The sequence below is a fragment of the Triturus cristatus genome, chromosome 5_2 (assembly GCF_964204655.1).
Source record: "Triturus cristatus chromosome 5_2, aTriCri1.1, whole genome shotgun sequence".
Lineage (NCBI taxonomy): Eukaryota > Metazoa > Chordata > Amphibia > Caudata > Salamandridae > Triturus > Triturus cristatus.
Window position 1 is genome coordinate 38,919,856 of NC_140588.1, and position 14,447 is coordinate 38,934,302.

At 44.9% G+C, this 14,447-nt stretch overlaps 1 protein-coding gene across 1 annotated transcript in view; it reads left to right on the top strand.

Moving 5' to 3' along the window:
- The window catches only part of CTNNAL1 (catenin alpha like 1), an 862,216-nt gene that overhangs the window by 678,229 nt on the left and 169,540 nt on the right, over nt 1–14,447 (top strand). The window lies entirely within an intron of this gene.

The following is a 14,447-nucleotide window of genomic DNA, read 5'->3' on the forward strand; positions in this document are numbered from 1 at the left end:
TATTAATTACTATTCCTACTCCAATTTACACAACAGTAGGGAAGGTGTTGGAATTCATTTCCAATACCTCAGCGCTCCCTAGTGCAATTCGTTGTAATGACTTGCGATGTAAATGCATCATGTACTGACAACGCGGTTGTTGTAACGACTGCCTTGTAATAGTAGCTCGATGTAATGAAAGCATTGTAAACGCTGTTTACCTTTGCATTGGAACATAAAATAGATTCTGTCACAATAGAGGTAAACCTCCTTTGTACAGACCTCTGCAAAGGGGGTGAATGTGCAAGGGCAACAGAAACATCAGTGCAGTCACTACAAACAACAGTTAAGAAGCTGCAGTACAGGATGAACTCCCCCTCTGACCATTCCCAAAGAATTAATACTAGGGTGAAGAATGAGGAGGGTAGATCCTGCCGCAACAACTTCAGATTCATGGGCTTCCTTGAAAAGACGCAGGGTAAATCAGTGGACCAATACCTGGATCAAACTTAACTGAAACCGGTAGGTATGTCTTCGGTCTTTGTTTTGGAGCATGCACATTGTGCGTTGGCACCCACGTCTCCCCCATGTGCTTAGCCACATGCGATTATTGCTTGTATCCTTAGCTACAAGGTTAGGGATTTAATACTCCAGCATTCGAGCAAGGGTGGCGATTTAAAATATGGAGATCAGGTTATAAGAATTTTTCTGGGTTATACATAGCATGTGCAGAAACACTGAAGGTCATTCGATGCTGCGAAACAAAAGTGCTCGTCATGAGACTCAAATACATGCTGCTGTATCTTTCTAAACTACGTGTAGGCCATGATGGGAAGACATACATTTTTATGGACTCTACAGAAATCTGGAATTGGCTTGACATGAGACGGATGACACCAACGCATTCTCGACCTACAGTGTGAGCAGCTGGCCTGCGGATAGGGAGGTAGTTTAGTCAAGGGTGCAGGGGTAATCAGTTGAGTTTTGGAGAAAGCTTCCATTCTCCGTGGCGAGTTGAATAGCCCTTGCTAAAATGATCTTTCTCCCTCAGTGCCTGTATCACTTACAAAATACCCTAAGTGTCCTTCTGTGCTCGCTATTCAAAGAGCAAGACTCCTTATTAATCTCTCTGATTTGAGCGGATAAAAGGACAAGCGTGAAATTGGAAATTCTTAAACTAGATCAAAATGAGGGGGGCTGGGGCTCCCTGATCTAGAATTGTTTTATTTAGCGGCACAGCTATACCATGTTGCTCAATGGTTTGACCCTGAGGACAATTGGGAAAAGATTGTTGGAGGATATCTGGAAGGAGGAACAGTTGGCGGTCACATTAATGAGAGGATGTATGACCCCCACTCACTGCCCGACAGTAATCAATGGGTAGTCATGGAAGGGTTGGAGTTAAAAGTATACTAAAACGGCCTCCCTTTTCCAGAGCCCTGGATATACGATGGCTACAACCATTCCAAAAGATATGTAGGCTGATGTCAGTGCCTCAGTGGAGGAACGGAAGATGTACTACTATGGGGGGGCCTGTACCCGGGTGAGGCCTTAGTGACGTTCGAAAAAGCTCAAACTACTTTTGGAGTAGGGCTTGGTCACTTTCTACATTATGCCGTGAGCGGGTTTCCTTACATTACCCCAGACAACAGCTGTGTTGGACGCTGCTTCAGCTGGGTCATCCTGCACATGGTATGTCGGTGTTATACCGCGTGCTGAAACAAGACAGGTACAGGCAGCCCTATGCTGCACGGAGAGAGTGGGATAGTGAACTGGTGCCGCCACTCACAGATAAAGAATGGGAACAGGTTTACAGGCAGGTCTATACTATCTCCAGCAATGCCAGGTTCAGGATGGTGCATTTTAATATTATCCACTGCACATGTCTCATACCCACCAGACTAAATAGAATTTTTCCAGACAGGCACTGGACATGTCCAACATGTGGGGAAACAGAGGCTGACTTTTTCCATATGATCCGGGGCTGTGCTCTGCTTTGAAATTATTGATAAGGGGCCGTGGATGAAATACATGAGGTGGTGAAGCTACACATCGAGAGAACTGTTTGCCATTGTCTTTTAAATTTAATTCCGAAACCTCGAAACTCTACAGTGCAATACAAAATTGCATCACTCGCTCTGGAGTTGGCGAAGCACCGCATCACCTTTCACTGGACCCCACCAAAGCCCCCAACTCTGGATGTTTGGGATAAGGATGTTCAGGAATTGGCCAAGGCTCAGGAAATCCGCATGAAAATTGTCAGGACTGATGAACAAGCAGGCAAGGACTTGTTTGATTGGTCTATATTTCTAATGTGTGGGGGACGAGTGTGAGAGTATGTCTAGTGATGATGATATTGAAGCTGCATGATACAAGATCAATGTCTGTTATATCCGTCCGCATCTTGGTACGGTCCTTGTTCTATGAAAAACATATAAATAAAGATAGGAAAAAAGCTAGGTTCAACCAAATTTTGCACAGTCACTATTCTCAATCTGTTTCTGATGCTCTGCATCAAAGAGCACAGAACCCTTGGTTCTAAACTGACGTCAGCGTGCAGAGGTGATGCCTAAAATGGCTCTGCGCCATCCCTTCTAGAGTTGGAGCAGGCCACTGTGGACTCTGATAGCGCCACCTACCGGCACTCTAGAGCAATACTGGAAGACATTTCTGGATCCAGTCTGGTGCCTGTGGTGAAGGATCTGCGATTAGACCGGGTTATTCCTGGGAAGAGCATTACCGAAGGTAAGTAACTTTTTCTTCAGCACTGGGTTAATATGTTGCAATCACATGCAACTAAGAAACTGCGCTCAGTAGGGTAAGATGTTTATGTTGAGGCAATGTGCCACTGCCATCGCATTTTTGCACAGAGCAGCCCAAGGTACCTTCAACCACTGCTAACCCAATACACCCCAGGACGAAATTTAAGATCCATGGGCAAAGCCGTAGTGACGGTACCTAGGATACACAGAGCAAGAATGGGGGCCCGCTCCTTCAGATACCTGGCAGCAAAGACATGGAATACCCTATCGATGGCCCTAAGAATAGAGCCATGTGAAAGCAGATTCCGCAAGCAATTGAAACCCTGTCTGTTTGCCGAAACAGACTAACGGCAATTAACAGGTAGAACAATACCCCCTGCTAGGTTAGCAAGTGATGACATAACTTCTCACAACACGATCTGATGTCTCAGCGCGGGGACACACCGTTGGTGTAACCAAGCGCTTTACAAATGGAATAAATAAATAAATGTTTATGTTGACCTACAAGACAGCGGTATCAGACATCTTTGTGAATGATTGCACAGTGGGAAAACTACAAATATTTATTATTTTCTAAAACAGTATGTAACTGATAATTTCAAACAGGAGCTGGCACTTCATTTTTCTATTTGTGGATGATGTAAAAGCCATCAAAACGCCTTAAGATTTTTCCAGCAAGCTCTGGCCATTCTGAAAACTTTATAATGTTTCTAATGTAATTATATGCAAAAGGAGTATTTATCCGAACGCCCATACATTTTGCCGATAAATCACTGCTTGTTGTCAAGGTATTTAGGATACAATGTGGGTTTGGCTGCTCAGTAAGAGTAAGGAGGTTTTCAAAAACATAGTTTTTTCTGGATTTATTATCCATATCGACTATAAATTGCAGAGAATGTCATACATTCCACCCCCTCGCAACAAGCACTGGGCTGCCAAATAAGCTCCATGAAATTGACAGCTTCGTTCCGGATATGCCACCCCGCCAAGTCACGCGAGATCACCGTTTCACAGAAGAGGCTAATATCTTTAAAACCTCGCGATATATTCATTTCTGCAATACTGAGTGGTGAGCATCTATTTTAATGAACTGCCTACTTCCTCATGCTGCTAAGTTCCTGATCATGAGTAAGCAGGAATCGAGAGGTATTTTATGCACCTTTGCAAATACTGACAGCCTGGTGTGTGGTATTTATTGGATCAGTACATATCTCATATGTCTAAGCTGATACTCGGACGATGGGAAAATCATGTATAAAATGGAGAGCAAAGGTCTATTTCCACGAGTATCAGTATTTGTCCCTAGCTTTTCCTTGGTAAATTTCGGTATTTGAGACCGGCTGAAATTTACCTGGGCAAAATCATGGGGGGCACAATAAATGTTATATTACTCTTAATTCTGTTCCCAGCACATACTCATGTTTGTGCAGGCAGAACTGAACCTCGTATTCAGATTCTAGGCTTTAAAGTGTTACTCAAGTGATTCTATATATTCACCTTCAAGGGGACGTGCTCGCCACAGGTGCACTTATCTTTTGATGTGTTCTCTGTGGCGGTAATGCGACGAGCAGAGCATCATATTCATCCCTTGAAGGCAGGCAGACTGATCTCATTAAACATTCATTTGAGACTGACTTACTCAATCACATTTACATGTTAAGGTTTACTGTTCATGGAAGATGACGAAGGGGTTCTAATGCTTTTGCAGAGGACGGGTTGTAAAATTGGTGTTGAGATGATTGATTGTGCCACGTTTCCCCCAAAGCAAAGGTAGAAGTCACTTATGTAAACATGCCTTCTAGATTGAAGCAGCTCCTCCCAGAACTTTGTAACCGATCAACCAACCCTGCTGGCCTCCAGTAGAAATTGGAAACCCTTTCTTTTCTGAAATTACTTCGATGACTGATCTTTTTTTGCTTTTTTTCTCCCGTTGCTGGAGCCGAAAATTGTTGAGTTCACAGCATCTTGTTCTGCCCATTTACCACCCACTCTCTTTCATCAAACTTCACTTTCCAAGACCTACTTTCCAGTTGGTGATGCTGTCGTTCAAGGGCCCATTCTGCGGCTTCCATTCTTACTGTTGCTTATATTCTAGTCTGGCTTCAGCTGCACTATTTGCAGTATATTAGTAAGCTGTCAACCTCTTATAGAATTCTCACCAGGGGCGGTTCCTCCTAAAGGGCGGAGGGGTGTGCACCGGCTGCTGTGCTGTGCGTGCAGCTGGTAAATTCAATTTAAATAAAATGGTAATTGCCATTCTAGCGACCAGGACTAGATTATAGGAGTGTGAGAGTGGGGGCGGGGACAGGACGGGGCTGATGGGCAGCATAATGGATTGGGAAGCTGGCAGTGCGCAGGTCGGATTGGCCGACTGTCTTGCGAGGGCCAGCCCGACATGCGCACTTCAGCCTCTACAATCCAAGCACTGTTAAACTGCTGGGGGATTGCAGGCAAAGGCACCTAGCCTCAAAACGAGCGTTAGGTTAGCCTGCTCAAACTAATCCTGGGTCTTCTCTCATGCTGAATACAGCATGGGAGTAGCTCCAGGATTGGTTAGGTTAGGTTCACATTGGCTGTTGGAGCTTCACATCACGAGCTGAAATCACAGGTGCCTATTTTCTACTTAAAGCCATTGTTTGTGGATTCACACTTTTTCGTTGAACGGCATCTTTCTGCCGTTGTGTTGTCCTTTTGAAGTAATGTTATGTTTAAATGATTTTTGTATCGCTTGCCCCGAACCATCGGTGACTCACCCTGTTTGTTCACTGTCAGGAGGATGTACTGTTTCTTTCAGTTGTGAGGATGCATTGTTTCTTTCAGTTTTCAGGATGTATTGTTTAAGTCAGTTTTAATGCTGTGATAAAAGGCTTGCTGGCCGGCCCCTGTAAAGCTTAATTGTGGCCGGACTCCTTGGGGTGGTCAAGGCGCGTTCACGCAGACTTGGTCAGGAACGCATCGAGCAGGCCCGTGATGCGCGTGACTGCCTGGTGCTTTTGTGGGCAAATGGATCGACCAGATAGCCACTGTTTGTGGAAGATCAACAAAGACATATTTTAAAACCCTAATGTATTTTGTCTCTTTAGCTCAATTAGGTTTGTGTGTGACATGCATGTTATGGAGTCGAAAGTCAATGGGCCAAATCAGCTTTTCCTCTTTCTAAGGTTAAATTTAAAAAGAGCGCCTTTTTGGTAAAAGGCACCGTTGTTACGTTCTGTGCAAAAAAACAGCAAACTGTTAGTAAGCGCTATGTAAATACAAATTATGATTATAATGGGATATAATGTAACTGTCGATTATGCAAACACTTCCTATTACGAATCTGGTGAGGACACCGGGTATTTTGTTTTGCTGTTGACTGAATGGCAGCATGCTTGACAGGATGTATATGTCTATATTGCGCATCAGCAAAGGAGCCGTTCCATCTCGTGTGAGCCATTGAGTCTAATTTTAAGGGGCTCAATACCATTTCCTTAGTCGCAGTGATCCTTCCCTTCCCCTCACAGCTCAGCTAACCCCCTGGTTGTGCCGGTCTCACCAGTGCTTCAGCTCCTCATCAGTGGTAGTAAGTCCTATATAAATGCCCAAACCATGTCATGACTAACAGATGCCAATCAGGCACCCGATCGGAAAAACGCAAATTCCTACTGGCCAACCACTCAGTAGATCAAGTTGTCATTTTCGGCCTGCCTTCACTACTGCCCACCTCTTTGTAGCTGCTTTACCGAGCACGAAGAACAGAACTACTACACGGAGGTTGGGTCAATAGCGCTTGGTAATAAGGAGCATATTCTGAGCGGCATATCTGAGTCAGTGGCTCATTTCCTCGCGTGGAGTTACTGCCATTCTCATCCTTTTCGTGCTACCATCAGTTGTGCTCTTCTACATGTTTTTACCCTGTCACTTCTACATTTCTCTGTGTCAAACCTCCTCCAGAACGCTGGAGAGTGGCTGCACTTCGGTGTATGCATTTGTGGCCACCACTTTTAAAGGTCACCAGCCGCCACTGATTCTCACCTGGCCGTGCACCTTTGAGAGCTCAGATTCATTAAGGTGAAGAAACAGACAACCAGTAGAAGTCCAGTTGCAAAGCCTGGTACAAGACCCGCAGTCATGCGATGGGGTTGTCGGTGGCCTAAGCTCGTCCAAGAGATTCTTTGATGGCCCTCGGTGAGCTGCATGACCGTGAGCAGCGGAGACTGCTCATATCAGACTGTAAGGATGGACTTATCCATGTTCCCCAATGTGGTTATTTGCAGTTCAGCAATAGCAAAGAGGTAGCACACTTAATATTTTACAGTGAAAGTAATTTGTAAGATAAACAACAACATGTTATACTTTGAAGTTATAGGTCGTTTTCAGGTGTTTCTCTCAGTCAAATTTCCTCTGCTTCGGGCTTATACCATCAGCATTTGTAGAATGAACTCTGATTTACATGGATAAGCGGTTAATGGGCCATTCAGCATGTAGGGACATAAATTACTCACCTGCAATTACAGCAATACGTTCTTAACAAAGTAATTTCTATAGGAAGATCTAAGACAGCATTGTGCTCAGAAGTAATGATTGGAGAGTGTGTGGATCCAGCTAGTTTCCAATCCATTAGGGCTGCTCTGCATTTCCTGATGTTTAACATTTACATCAAGTGTAACTTTGATGAGTTCTTTGTAGTCCTCGCTTCTCGTGCTTGTGTGATGCATCTTTACTTACTTCTCCACATAATACTCTGGAAGAGGATAGCATGGTACTATTCCCATTTTAAAATGCGCACCAGAGCTACAGAGACATGTTTATTCACGTGCTGCGTGAAACCCCTAGTGCATGCTCTCTTGTTCCTACCCCTGCCGTGTTTGTCGAGGCATGTGAGATGGATGACATGGGGGGGGAGGTGTTCTGACAACAGTAGTTATCTTCAGTGAAATTCACGGTTGTGGATTCAGCCAATCAGAACTACACATCACGATATGAGCGTCTCGATGAGACCCTCAAGGCAAACCTCGAAAGAAAAGAAGTAAGCAGCAATACATATACATGGGGAATAAAAGCAGGAAGTTAAACTCCACATGACATTACTCCTACCCAGACCATATGATCTGAGGCATCGGCCTAGTTGGCAAATAGTATATTCCCTGTATAGGAAGAGAAGTTGTATTGTATACCTTGAGTTTGAGCATTGGAAGACCATAAGCCTGTGAGTAGCTACTCTTCTAGAATGATTGCTTTGAATCCGCCCTCTTCTGAGGGGCTACGCCTTTGCCTCCATACTGTGTAGGACGCCGCTGCTTCCCATGGTCATTATCCATCCCCATGTACTCTTGTATCCATACCTCCAACACTTGAGCAGCACCGCAGTGCATCAACCTCATCCAGTAGCCTGTGGTGCCCTTTAATGGCATTCAACCAATCGGTGGAAGCCTAGCATCGCAGTCCGAAGGCCCATATTCATATCAAGATGTACCCCCCCCCCCCCCACCTCTCAAATTCCAAAGCCTGTTGTTATTCGAGCGAGTTACAGCTTTGGAATAGTTTCGAACCAGAACATGTCTGCAGTGCTCCCCTGCTTTATTGGTTTGAAGAGACCCTGTTTTATGTCGCAAAACTACGGTATTTTTCTTCTTTAAAAAAAAGTGGATTTCCACTTAATTTATGTATGTATTTCTTCGAGTGAGATTAGTTTCTAGTGGCAAACATGTTTTGTTGCCGGAAAGGAGGCTTCGGCGAGCCACAGTTCCCTTGCATCCCAGGGGGCCAGGTGCATGTATCCATCGAAGTGCAGGTTTTCGGCCAAACCTGTGGGCGTTCGCGCTCCTGCCTTCCCTGCAGTGTGAAAGGCCAGAGTTCAGAGAACTGTAGACCCCCATTGCTGGCTGGTTTATCGTGAATAACACCAACATGTAAAAAAACTGTGCTGAACACCAAGATAGAAGTGGTATTTTTCTTGTCCGTTTATTGAAGTGACCATCCTATACAGACTTGGAGAAGACTTCTCGTTTAGGGTAGAGGAATATCATTTTTTTCCTGTCAATAGTAATTTTCAATAACCGGTTTTGTTTGGGAAAATATTAATCTAGGATGGCATTGAGAAAGCTGTTTGACACTAAACTGTAAAGGTTAGGTTTTCCAAGACATTCAGAATTATAACTGACTGCTTACATGTCAAAGATGAGACCCGTCATTGATTCAACCTTTGACCCCGGGTTAACTGCAGATCTTCTTGGAACAGTGATAGAGGATAAATGGCTCTTGTACAGTGCTGCGTTTACTCTCACATTCAGCTCTTTTCAAAAAGTAAAGTATTTCTGATTTAATTAAACCTTCTGTTATCGGCTTAGTCCCTGTGGTGAAGAAGTGACAATAAATCTCCTTTCGGTATAACTGCATGACGTGAAGGCACACAGGAAAATGCAACCACGACAGCCGAAGGGAGAATCAGTTTATCAATCGTTGTGTCAGATGGTCAGCGAAGACGGTGCTATGAGGAGGCTGGGGCTAATAATATATATTTTTTTTGCTGGTACGGCAGTCTAGGAAAATCAGTCTCCTCCACAATTCGCCAATTATTTCTTCACAATGGGAGGAATTGTATTATATGCACTTAGAAAAAAGGGTCTATTTCTCCTTCTGGTCATTACATTGCATATAAACTGTGTGTCATGTATTTTGAGAGGTTTTCCTGCGGGATACCACCCCTGCTTGTACTCTACTCTCCGCGTTTTTTTTGCGATTGTTGTCTTTGTCCAGAAGAAAACACTTAGCTCGATGTCAGAGCTGAAGGCTTAAGTGTAGATAGAGGTGAGTGTAAAATTGTCAATATTTGTAATAGTGATTACAAACGAGGTGAATATACAGTGTGGAAAGGTGTAGGAAGTAGGACCCTGTTCAGGCCCCGTAACCAATTTAATCACCAAAGCGAATTTCAGTTGTGACCAGTGACGTAGGGAACCCCCCACTTTAGCAGCTTGAGTGTGTGTGTGGGGGTGGGGGGGTTTGCACTGGGCTCCAAGGGCTTATGAACTGTGTCCCACTAAACATTAAATTGTTGTTAATGGCCCTCTTCTTTCTGCAGATAAACTTCTCAATAATAATAATACTGTTAGGCAATATGCAGCAGAAGGGTGTGGTATGTGGGCTGATAAACAGATAGAAAAGTGTATTTAATACATGAGAGAAATGTAAGAAAAGGTAAGGATGAGAGACAAAAGATGATTAGATGGAGGAAAGAGTAAGGCATGGTTAAACTAAGGAAACAAAGAAGAAAAGATAAAAGGTATGACGGAAAGGTGAAAAAATGAATGGCAGGAAGTGTGAAAGGATGGCTGGATGAATGAAAGTATTAATAGTTCAAAGGGGGAATGAATGGAAGGCTGAAGAATGGACAGATTAGGAAGTGTGAAAATGTGAAATGGTGAAAGAATGGATATATGGGTACATGAATACATAGACAGGTGGATCTTTGAAGTGCTGGATGTATTTATGAAAGGATGAATGTGTAGATGGATGGCTGGATGATCAAATGTAAAGGTAGATCCCCTAAGGAGGGTCGGTTTGTGTGCTTCACAAACTTAGTGTGCTTAGCGTTATAAGAAAAGTGGGGGCGTCTTCATTTTCTGGCTGCTCCCTTGATTGTGACTTTGCAGGTCTTCACATTGGGAGTCATTACATCACTGTCATTACAACTGCAGTACCTTTACATTGCATGTTATGACATCAGCACTGTTTTTACTTTGCAGGTAAGTTTATTACAACTCTAACTACAAAAATAAAAGTTTGTGTGTGTGCGTTTACTAAAAAAACAAATGTTAAAGTGACGTTATAGTTAGGAATTATAATAATTTGTTACTTTACATAAAAAAAACTTTAAAATTCAATAAGAAAAGCAATGGTAAAGGACATTATAGTTAGATGAACATGCCAGTTAAACATACTATTTTAAATGAACAAAACGACTGAATTCACTAGTTATAGTTATCTCAGGTAACTATAACTCGTGCCCTAAAGTAACTAACTCGTGCCCCTGCCATGTACAGTGTAATCATCAATGATCTCATTGATGTCACAGAATATGCCATAAGTGATGTAATATGTGAGGTATTTAGCTGTACATGGCAATCTTTTTTCCCCATGCAATTTCCATAAGGAATTTTAGACTATGATACAGAAAAACAGCTGAACAGAATTACTCCAAATTTGGCAGAAAGCTACATCTTTACCTAGAAAGTATGCTTTTGTGATGTGGAGTAAATCAATGTAGCCCTTTTTGAGAAATGAAGGCGAAACTATTTTTAGATGTTTGGTTGCGCAGGAGTGCAGTGGGACTGCAAATTCAAACAATAAAGCGATCTGATCAGTCACAAGGGCTTTTTTCCCCATCGACCTTGTTGGTTCATGGTAGCAAAGAATCTGACTTGCTGGTCGCAACCGAAAAAAATGTTTCGGCTGACATCACAGGAACATTAAGAAAACAAACAGGTGGGCAAAGTCGGGGTACCATGACCCCCTCGCCTTTGAGGTGGTGGTCACACAGAGACTGCCCAGGCTGAGAAGTCACACCAACCAAAAATGGGCGTGCCTATCATTGGCCAGTATCTATCAGATCCTCCTGCGGTACTGTACAGAAATAAACTAAAAAAGAAAATGTGGAGTGGGGGAGGTCTGTAGCCAATTGACCACCTGTGGGGAGTTGGGGGGTAGGGGGTCTGGCTGCAGGTTGGGTGCAGGCAAGGTCTTGCATCCAACCCCCAGATGTGTACAATCAGTGACCATGGGCGCCTGGGGGGTCGGCCATAGATGTATGGTTATAATAGTTTACTTTACGTTGAAAGGAGAAAATAGGAAATTACCAGAAAAAGCAAATATTTACATAGAATCATACTTAAGTAAGTTAGTAACATTTTAAGTTACAAAAAAAACCTTGTAAATTCACTGAAAAAAACAAAGGTTAACGTGGAATGATACACAGGTCTTCTAATAAAAAAAAAATGTTTAAAGAAAAAAGCACAATGAAATTCACGGGTGATATGAAAATGACCTAAGTATAACTTGCACCACTGTGATGCACCTCGTATTTGTAAACAAATTTTATTAATTCGCAAAAAGACATAGAAAACAGCCCGCTGGGCGTTGTGGAAAGACATGAGGTCCAGCTCAAAATTCAACACAGTTGAACACAATAATTGTAGAATAATCCTTCAGTATCTATTGTCAGTCCACCTATTGGGGAAATAAGAGAATGCACATCCGAGCCCAATGCCTGCCTTCATCTCTATATCCTACAGTGTGTGTCAGTGCACACTATCAGCCCTAAATCCCACCTGATGTCCCTGTGCAATTAACACCCAACAAACCCTCTCCTGCCCTCCCCACCCCCCAGGCATGTCTCTGATTCGTCAAAGCATCTGTACTTGGGCATTGGTCGGTCTAACAATGCATCGTGGGCGCTATGCCCCTGATCTCAGGTTAGTTGTGGAATTGGATGGGATGTTTACTGTGTCGGCCTTTCCCAGTAAGTGGACACACTCAGGGCAACAGGGTAATCCAGGGATCATTCTCCTGCTAGAGGGTCCACCCCCTCAGGGTTGTCAGCAGCGTTGTCATCCGGGTGTTTCAACAGGCCCACCAATGCCACCCATGCCCTTGCCATCTCCAGCGTTTTTTCGTTCCCAGTTCGGTGGGCCATCTGCAGTCGGAAGGTCCCCTCGCAATCCGCCCACTTCACTAGCGCCCTTGCCCATCGTGTCACACTAGGGCCGTTTTTCGCTTTCCAATGACTAGAGAGTTCCCTCTAGCTAACACCATCCCCAGATCTATGAACTTACTAGTGACTTAATTTCTGGCATTGTGGGGAAACCAGTGCAGCAAACAACAACCTGGCGTCAACGCTATCTCTCTCTCCGTCATAGCCGCCAACCCAGTTATATTAATTAATCTTGCCCGGGGTAAGGTACGCCCTGTGCAAAACATAGAATCTACTGGAAGCGCGCATTCCTTGAGCTCTTCCAGGCCCTTTCCACAAGTTCTCCCCAGGGTTTCTCATCAATGACCTCACTCAGGTCCTCCTCCCATTTGAGACGTAGAGTTATTAGGGGTCGATTTATTCCATGTGTGATACACCTGTAGAGGCAAGTGACCGCTTTGAAAGTACCAGCCGCCATCACTACATATTGACAGGCCAGGGAGGTCTGGGGTTCCACCATCCCCTCCCGCCAATGCTTTCGGATAGCTGCCGTCAGAGCGGCATGTAGAAGGAAATCACCTCTTGGGAGGTCGTGGCGCTCCAGAAGATCATTAAAAGGGAGCCAGTTATTCTCTTCAAATAAATCCCCTACAGTGGAGATCCCAGCCTTGCTCCATAATCGCAACCTACTCCAATCCCCCCATGGGGTAGTGCCTCACAAACGACCATCTGGATCTCAGGCGCGTATGGGGTCCGTACCTGCGCTCGCCTAGCTAATCGGTTCCAAAACTAGCGCACCGTTTGTAGCTCCGGGGGGACCCCCCCTCCCTCATGGGCAGATGCAGTAGCACCCGGGATAGAAGTCTCAGGCTTGGGTCCGGACCACCAAGGTTTTCTGTATTTTTGAGCCGTCCTGCCATCCATTTCGTGAAACACTGTAGCTGTGCTGCATGATAATAGGCCTCGAAATCCGGCACTGCAAAACCCCCCTCCGCCCTGGGTCTCATCATAGTGGTGAGAGTCACTCTCCGCCTCCCAGTACCCCGCAAGAACCCCGTGATCATTGTATTGAGTTGAACAAAGATCTTAGGTGGGATCCAGATTGAGAGCGTCCCGAAGAAATGGAGAAGCCTGGGTAACGTAATCATTTTCACTAATGCCACCCTGCCTGCCACAGATAGCGGAAGGGTCCCCCAGAACTCAAAGTTTCTTTTGGTGCTGCGCACAGCTCGTCCTATGTTACCCTCTAGAAGATCTACAGGGTCAAGATATATCAGAGTACCCAGATAGGGCAAGCATCAGGTTTCCCAAGGCACGCCCTCTGCTTCCGTCGATCCGTCTCTGTCCGAGCATGCAGGAAAAAGACACGATTTGGCCCAGTTCACTCTGAGCCCCGCAACTCTCCCCAAGACTCTCAGCAGTTCCTTGGCTCCTCGTAGGGCCTCCCCCGAGTTGGCCAGGAACAGTAGGAGGTCATCCGCATACAACGCTATGTGCTGTAGTTGTCCCTCCACCTCCAGCCCCTGTAAATAGCGGCCTGACCTGGCGTGTACAGCCATAGGTTCCATCGCTAACGCGAACAACAGGGGTGACAGCGGACAGCCCTGTCTCGTACCCCTGCCCACCATGCAGGCCTCTGAAATCAGCCCCCCCGTCCGAACTCTGGCAGTAGAATTTTTAAACAAGATCGCTGTCCATTCCACGAAGCGTTCTCCCAGTCCAAATGCTCTTCAGAACCCTAAAGAGATGCTGCCATTCCAGGCTATCAAAAGCCTTCTCGATGTCGACCTCAAAAATGCGTGCTTCCTCCTTGCAGTAAGTTTCCTCCTCCAGTATATGCAGGAGCCTACTTACATTCATCGCGTGTTCCTGGCTGGGATAAATCCTGCCTGATCCACGTGGATAAGCGTCGGCATGTGGGCTAACAGCCGACTGGCCAATATACAACTTAATATTTTATAGTCTAAATTAAGCATGGCGAGGGGCCGATACGCAGTCCGGTCCCCAGCTGGTTTACCAGGTTTTAAAAGTGGGGC